The sequence below is a fragment of the Cynoglossus semilaevis genome, chromosome W (genome assembly GCF_000523025.1).
Source record: "Cynoglossus semilaevis isolate Cse_v1.0 chromosome W, Cse_v1.0, whole genome shotgun sequence".
Lineage (NCBI taxonomy): Eukaryota > Metazoa > Chordata > Actinopteri > Pleuronectiformes > Cynoglossidae > Cynoglossus > Cynoglossus semilaevis.
Genome location: NC_024327.1, coordinates 11,614,559 through 11,623,134, shown reverse-complemented (window position 1 = coordinate 11,623,134; position 8,576 = coordinate 11,614,559). Strand labels below are relative to the sequence as shown.

Sequence of the window (8,576 nt, the reverse complement as noted above, 5' to 3'; positions counted from 1 at the left end):
TTAGTTTGCAGAGTAATTAGATCGTAGTGAAAGATTCGTTCACAGTGAAAGATTAGTTAGCAGAGAGTGATTTGTTCGCAGTGAGTGATTAGTTCGCAGAGTGTGATTAGTTCGCAGTGAGTGATTCGTGAGTCCAATATGAATAAATATTTAATATGACTCACGGTAGTCACGAGTCACGAATCTTTCATATGACTCGGGAGTCACGACTCATATGAAAGATTCGTTCATTTTGAACGAATCACTCGCGAACGACACATCACTAGTGTGTAATGTTCAGTTCGTGTTGTGTTCATGCTTCTTGTTTGATAGTGATGCCTTGTGATGTCCATGCCTTGTCTTCCTGCGACCCAGTGAGTTTTGATTTTGATTTTTTGAATAAACTACCTACACCTGAAGAGAGTCTCTCCAGTACTGCAGTTGGGTCCTGCCTGCTTCCTGCCATGCCCACACGTAACAAATAGTTGAGTAATCGCCAAGGAATGAGAAACAAATGAGGTATTAACAATGTAAAATTAGAGGTCTCCTCATGAAGCAATTTCCAAGCTATTAAAAGCTTCTGTTGAGATGATGCTTGGCGGCTCACAGTAGAAAAAAACGTAGTACACAGTACTAAGTGTCGTCACCCGTGTGGAAAAATACGCTGTAAAAACCAAACGTGGCACAAACGATAGAGACTAATTTGGAGTGATTTGGATGTTGGGGGGTGACGTCACGCGTGTTAAAAAATAAACTGTAAAAACGTTAAAACCACAAACGTTTATTTTAACTGCACAAACCAGCACAAACGATAGACTAAGTTGGAGTGATTTGGACGTATTTGGACGTAATTTGTGCATATTTAGGATAGAAACATACCATTCCTTATTGGTTCATTTTATGTAATTTTCCCACAGGTCAATTAAAAAGTAGTGAGTGGCCCAATGAATGTCATTTATATTATAATAATCAAATCAAATTGAAATTTCTTACATTTTAATTGCGCATGTCTTGTTTTTATTTCGATTTCCTTTCGGAGACCAGACAGACAAACAGAGGAAAAATATGGTGATTGTTCACTGAGGGATGGTAAATGTCTGTGTGCTGGACCAGCTCTACAGCAGAGATGTTGAAATGTACTTGAGTTTAGCAGAAACAGACAAGCAGCAGACATCTATCATGAAATGTTTCCAGGGTTAAAATATTGCCCCAAGACTCACCCTCTTTCTTTTTCACATTCTCCAAATTTTTTAATCCAGGAAAAGTGTTGCAAGAGAATTCACAGTAAATTGAATCCAAATGGCAGTCTGAACCATTTGCAATCAGTCCTGCAGGTTAATGAGCTCACAATAAATGAGCCAAATGATGAAAGCCAACTCTGTGATTCACAGGTTCTTCATATTTGTGAGAAACTGTTTCCAGTTGGAATCAGAATTTCCTCTCTCGAGACAGATTGAGTTCATTTCAGTTCATTTTCAGGAAAAAGTCTCCACAACCGTCACCGGTGTGCATCCAGGGCTTGGACATTGAGCTGGTGGACAGCTTTAAGTACCTGGGTGTGCACCTCAATAATAAACTGGACTGGTCCACACACACCAACGCCCTCTACAGGAAGGGCCAAAGTCGCCTCCACCTCCTGAGGAGACTGGGGTCCTTCGGAGTGTCCAGACCCCTCCTCCGGACTTTTTATGACTCTGTGGTGGCCTCTGCCATCCTCTTTGCCGTCGTCTGCTGGGGAACAGGCAGCACTGACCGGGACAGAAAAAAACTGAATAAGCTGGTCAAGAGGGCTAGCTCTGTCCTGGGCTGCCCGTTGGACTCGGTGGAGGAGGTCGCAAGGAGCAGGACACTTACAAAACTGTCCTCCATCACAAACAATCCCACCCAACCGCTGCACCAGACTGTGGAGGACCAGCGTAGCTCCTTCAGCAGCAGGCTCCGGCATCCACAATGCAGGAAGGTGCGCTACCGCAGGTCCTTCCTCCCATCAGCCATAAGACTGTTTCACTCTTTGCACTGATTACCTGCACCCTTCACTGCCACTTTATTGTTCAATATGTATATTTTTTGTTCATTATGTATATTTTTCTAAAGTTTACTTTAATTTTAGAGTGCTTTTTGCTTTTTAGTTCTTTTTACTCTTTTTATTGTGTTAACTTCTTTTCTCTCTTTTTCTGCACTGCCACTTGCTACTGTACAAGTATGTTTCCCCCAAGGGGGATGAATAAAGCCCTACTCTACTCTACTCTACTCATTTCAGACATTTTTACAGTTGGCCAAGTACATGCAGGCTGATGAGTATTTCTCCAACTATTTTATTACATTATATTTCCAGAAATCATCAATTGCAGGAGAATTTTAGGAATAAATGCTTTGTCATAAATCAAGGTATCAAAACTAATCAAAATCTCTGTTTTATTTCTGTCTAATAAATACAAAAAAATTACATTGAAAATTGTCAATTAAATAGCATGGACCAATCATGCTACAGCTTCAACAAACTGGGACATCATTCAGTCTTACATTAGTGAAGAGGACACTTCCCCAGACCATTAGAATAGTCCCAACACTGTGCCACTTGTCCGTTTAAACAGTAGTGTAAGTGGACACTCCTCTTTGCTTTGCCTCTGGACAGGATTTATCATAACAATAACTCAAAGAACGCACCTTGTGGACTGATCTGCTGCTGACCGCTGTCTTACTGATCCACGGAGGGAAACATTCTTCACTGAGACAACTTTCTTCTAAGGTGTGTCCAGTCTGATGATGGGTCTGTGGGTCAGAACTGCAGCTCTGTCTCTGCTGCTGCTTCAACAGCTGGTTCTCATGGTCACAGCTGAAGGGACTTGAAGTACTGGCTCTTCACCGTGCATGCACTTCTGGAAGACATTATTTGAAGGCTGTTACTGTGTGCTCTGCATGTTCAGGTCTCGCCAGTTTGGTTCCTGAGTTTTTCTAATGCAAACATTCTGCAGTAGTATGTGTTTTTTAAATCACCAGATCTACAGCAAAGCAGGAATAAAAAGGAAAACTCTACTGCAACTGCAGGCATTTAATTGACTTTTAAAGACCTGTGGAGTTGTTGTCCAAAATGTAGTAACTCAGCTAAGATCTGGTGACCTGCATATTGATTGAAAGAAGACATCATGGAGAGAAGGTATAGGGTATTGGTAAATTATTTATGGATGCAAATTAAATCTAACATTTTACTTGAAGCTATAGAAATGAACATGAACAAGTAATATTTGAAAATGTACACAAAAACTTAATTTTTGAAAATAGAACATTTAACAACTGAGCAAGTGCATGATTTGCCAAAAGTACATGCAAGACTTTCCTAGTCAATGCTATTGATTGTAAATATCTTCCTGCATGTGCTGCATGTGCATGTCCAGCTGCAATCTACCCAGCAGGAGACACACACACGCACATAACACAGTGTTTTTTGTGTTTTGTGGGCCCCTGACACAATTATTACAAATACATGTCTAATCATAATCCCTATCCCTAAAGCTAATCTGAGTCTAATTTTATTCCTTGCTTTGAACAAAAATTTTAAACCTCAGAATACCCTCAAAATACCTCTCACCTGCAATATGTCCCCACAACTGTACTTTTCAGTTGTGGTTTCACCAATGTTTGTTATCACGAAGCCCTGACCATCCCTTTGCCTGACTATATCAGTTCTCAAAGCCTCAACCAGGGAGTTGCCATTCTACAGTATTTGTAGTTGGCAAGTGGCCCTGCCCTGTTGCCATGGAAGTGGACTTGAAGCTTGTTTATGCCATTCTTAAGATGAGAATAAAATATTAAAAATCTTACTGAAACATCAATAGGAATAGTTACTGGGTTGATGCAATGTGAAAATACTTAAAATTTCATAACATAGGTTTTAGTAAAACCGTGTTGAAAATGACGTATCATATTTGATACAGCAGGTATATGAGGTCATGTAACGCTAAATCAGTCAACTGTCATTTTGTATTTCATGCATTATATATACAGTGGTATGAAAAAGTTTGGGCATCCCTGATCATTTTCATGATTTTCCTTTATGTATCATTGGTTGTTCGGAACAGCAATTTCAATTAAATGTATCATATAGCAAACAAACACAGTGATATTTAAGAAGTGAAATGAAGTTTATAGGATTTACAGAAAGTGTGCAATAATTACTTAAACAAAAGTAGGCAGGTGCATAAATTTGGGCACCCCAACAGAAAAATTACCACAATATTTAGTGTACCCCCCTTTGGCAAAAAAACCAGCCTCTAAACGCTTCCTATAGCTCCAATGAGGGTCTGGATTCTGGTTGAAGGTATTTTTGACCATTCTTTTTTACAAAACATCTCCAGTTCAGCCAGGTTTGATGGTTTCCGAGTATGGACAGCCCGCTTTCAAACAGACCACAGATCTTCAATCTGGGGACTGAGATGGCCATTCCAGAACGTTGTACTTGTTCCTCTGCATGAATGCTTTGGTAGAATTTGAGCGGTGTTTAGGGTCGTTGTCTTGTTGAAGTATCCAGCCCTGGCGCAACTTCAACTTTGTCACTGATTCTTGAACATTGTTCGCAAGAATTTGCTGATACTGATTGGAATCCATGCGCCCTTCAACTTTAACAAGATTGCCAGTACCTGCACTGGCCGCACAGCCCCACAGCATGAGGGAACCACCACCAAATTTAACCGTGGGTAGCGTGTGACAAGTGTTTGTCTTGGAATGCTGTGTTCTTCTTCCGCCATGCATACTGCCCCTTGTTATGTCCAAATAACTCAATTTTAGTTTCATCAGTCCACAGCACCTTATTCCAAAATGAAGCTGGTTTGTCCAAATGTGCTTTAGCATACCTCAAGCAACTTTTTTGTGGCATGGGCGCAGAAAAGGCTTCTGCCGCATTACTCTCCCATACAGCATGTCCTTGTGCAAAGTGCGCTGAATAGTTGAACGATGCACAGTGACACCATCTGCAGCAAGATCATGTTGTAGGTCTTTGGAGCTGGTCTGTGGGTTGAGTTTGACTGTTCTCACCATCCTTCGCCTCTGCTTATCTGAGATTTTTCTTGGCCTGCCACTACGGACCTTAACTAGAACTGTGCCTGTGGTCTTCCTCCTTCCTAATGGTCGCTGTGGGTAAAAGAATGGCACAGGCATAACTGTTAGAGGGTTAGTAACTGGACCTTTCCTACTTTAATGACATCAATTAGAGGTAATCCAGACCACAGCCTGTCTGGACCAGACAGATCAGAACTGGCAGACTCCACTGGCAAAACATCTGCCTGGTGAAAATCCTCCATGCCTTTTATTCTGTCTCCAATTCACATCGCATCCTGTGCCAGTGAGATCGGTTTACTGGGAAAAAAGTCAAGCTTCATTAAGAAAAAAAAAAAGACAATATAAATCACTCTGTTATTGTGTTTCCAACTGAAACAATGGAGTTAGTCATTTTAAAATGCAGGATAATTTCTCATTTGTTTCACTGGAAACAGTCTGAACTGTTTTTTTTGTGATACTGCCATGTTTACCTTTAAACGCTTACGTGTGGTACATGTTAAGACTCACCTTGGCTGCAGCTGCTGTTATTCAGTTTGGCACTGTTCCCATACTCTTGATCATTTGGTTATGTCTTTAACTCTCAGGGCCGGATTGCTCAGCGCTTGGTCATGTCTGTCTTTTCTCTCAAAGCATTTTTCCATGGTAAGCTTCTGCCAGGCATTTAAGGCCACTGGAAACTGTTTAACCTCCCTCTTACACAAACACTGTCATCTGCTGATGCATTTGACTGTGCTGTTTGCAGTCATGCTTCTTTTCTATAGTCTTGACAATGCTTTTTGCACATGGAAATTCAAAATAAAGCACACAGGTGCTTGCGTTTTTTTTCTAGGCATTGCGAACATTCATGACAACTGAGACGTCTGTGATAGCTGTCCTGATAAGTTCGATCCAAACCAGGTAACACATCAAACAAAACAAACAAACAAAAAAAAGATTCAGCAGCTGTTCACACAGTGATCAACACAATCTGTGTTTGGTTCCTGCAGTTTGACTCGGACAATGATCTCATAGGTGACAGCTGTGACGACAACACAGACAGGTAGGAGTCTCTCTGTCCACTGTGTTTAATGTTCTAATTTATGATTCCTAATGTTTATCGGTCACACTTTTACTTCATTTTCTTTTCAGTGATGGTGATGGCCACCAGGACTCTAAGGACAACTGTCTTCCAGTTATAAACGCTGCTCAGCTGGACACATAAGGATGGAGTGGTTAGAAATACAATAATTTTTAAAAGAAATTCACTTATTCATATTACACTTCTATAACCCATTTTTAATTTATTTTCATTTCATTCTGCTTTTCAAGACAGAGCTAGCTAAGGTAGCATCCAAGCAAATGCATTCAAATACTACACAGCACAAAACAAAAAAAATATTGATAAATAATTATTAAATAAAAGCTTCTAAACAACAACTATTTAAAACTTAAGAAAAAACTGTGTGTCTCTGGCACCCAATTGTTATGATGGCCTCACAGTAAGGAATAAATATCGTTTTTTTTAGGGAGATGAATGTGACAAAGATGATGATGGTGATGGAGTAGTTGACGATGATGACAACTGCAGACTCGTCATTAACCCAAACCAGGTGGACTCTGATGGTGAGCGTCATGTATTTATTATTCAGGCTACTACTTCTACTTCTCTCTATTACACAGTGTGGAGAGTGTTCTTTAGAGTTCATTACTCTCACTTCTTTATCTTATTATAACTCAGCCTCTAATAACAAATGGTTATTTTCATTTCTTCTAACATGATGAAGTGGTGGTTGTTGCTCTTGCCTAACAGCAGAAAAGTCACCTGTTCCAGCCCTAGTAGTAGCTTAGAGTGTTTGTGTGGCATTTTTTTATCCATAACTATAAGTATAATAGTTGTTGTGGTTGTCTCTGTATGTGGACTGCTATGGGTCCTGCCATAAACTAATGGATTGAATGCTTTGAGAAGAATTATATTCATGGAGGAAATGTGACCTGCAGTGATAGTGCTGAGCTTCTGTTTCAGACAACGGTGTGGGAGACGCCTGTGAAGGAGACTTTGACATGTCATTGATAAAATTGACCACTGTCCAGAGAACGCTGAGGTCACCCTGACTGACTTCAGAGCCTATCAGACCATGGTGCTGGACCCACATGGAGATTCTCAGATTGACCCCAACTGGGTTGTCCTCAACCAGGTGAGTAACTCACCAGTTCAATATAGAGTCTGAATACTCAAAATGACTTCACGTGTGGTTTTCAAGTGTGATTAAATTGTGATTAAATATATCGATTAAGCCTCACATACAGTATGTATTTATACTAAATTTTGTTGTTCTTTTTATCATGTTACAGGGCAGCCTGTGTATTAATGGTCGTATGTTGAGCAAGCACCACTACCTTCGCTCCCTGGGAGTTTCTAAAAGCTATCACTGTTCGGGTGCCCAAACTTTTTCATAGCACTGTATGTGAAAGTCATGGAGAAGGAGGGGTGTGCCGAGGATTTATTTGTTTACAGACTGAAAATGCCTGTCACACCATTTTTTAACGGGAATCCCTGCGGCCCCCAACTTTAGAATCTGGAATATCTGCCCATGTTCTATGTCAGTTCATTTATTTTGATCACCTTTAATTTAACCAGAGTTTGACTGGAGCCAAGCTTTTAAAATAATGATTTTTTTTTTTTATGTGTTCACAGGGAATGGAAATAGTACAGACTATGAACTCTGACAATGGCCTTGCTGTTGGTACATACAGAATGCTAACACATTCTCACCTCATGGTCTGCTTTATTTTTCTCATTTTCTTCAGTACATTCCTTACATGTTTTTCCTCACATATGCAGGTTATGTAGCTTTTAAAGGGGTGGACTTCGAAGGAACTTTCTACGTGAACACGGTGATAGACGACGACTATGCTGGCTTCTTCTTTGGATACCAGGACTCCTCCTCCTTCTATGTGGTGATGTGGAAACAGACAGAACAGACTTACTGGCAGTCTGCACCCTTCAGAGCTGTGGGTTCTCCAGGGATACAGCTGAAGGTGTGGAGGATGATCGGTCATTGCCAGGGTGTACGACAGTGATTGCCCATCACTTACGGCTCTTTGTGTTACAGATGGTGAAATCTCAGACAGGACCTGGTGAATATCTGAGGAACTCCCTTGGGCACACAGGAGACATCCCAGGACAGGTTCGCCTGTGGAAAGACCCCAAGAACATTGGCTGGAAGGACAAGGTTTCATACCGTTGGTTCCTCCAGCACAGGCCTCAGGTTGGATACATCAGGTACAGATAGAAACAGTAGCATACAGACAATGTCACATATCATGTGAAATGACGTGTGTGTGCGTGTGTGTGTGTGTGTGTGTGTGTGTGTGTGATCCAGAGCTCTCTTTTTCGAAGGTTCAGACCTTGTGGCAGATACAGGGGTGATTATTGACACTAGTATGAGAGGAGGACGCCTGGGCGTGTTCTGCTTCTCCCAGGAGAATATCATCAGGTCTGCCTTGAGTGTCTACACATTTGAGGAATGCCAGTCAGCCCCACAAGTTTTCAGCCTCTCTAT

At 41.0% G+C, this 8,576-nt stretch overlaps 1 pseudogene; it reads left to right on the top strand.

Annotated features, from left to right (window-relative positions):
• LOC103397202 (thrombospondin-4-B-like) overlaps positions 1–8,576 on the top strand; it is a 14,918-nt pseudogene that overhangs the window by 5,813 nt on the left and 529 nt on the right.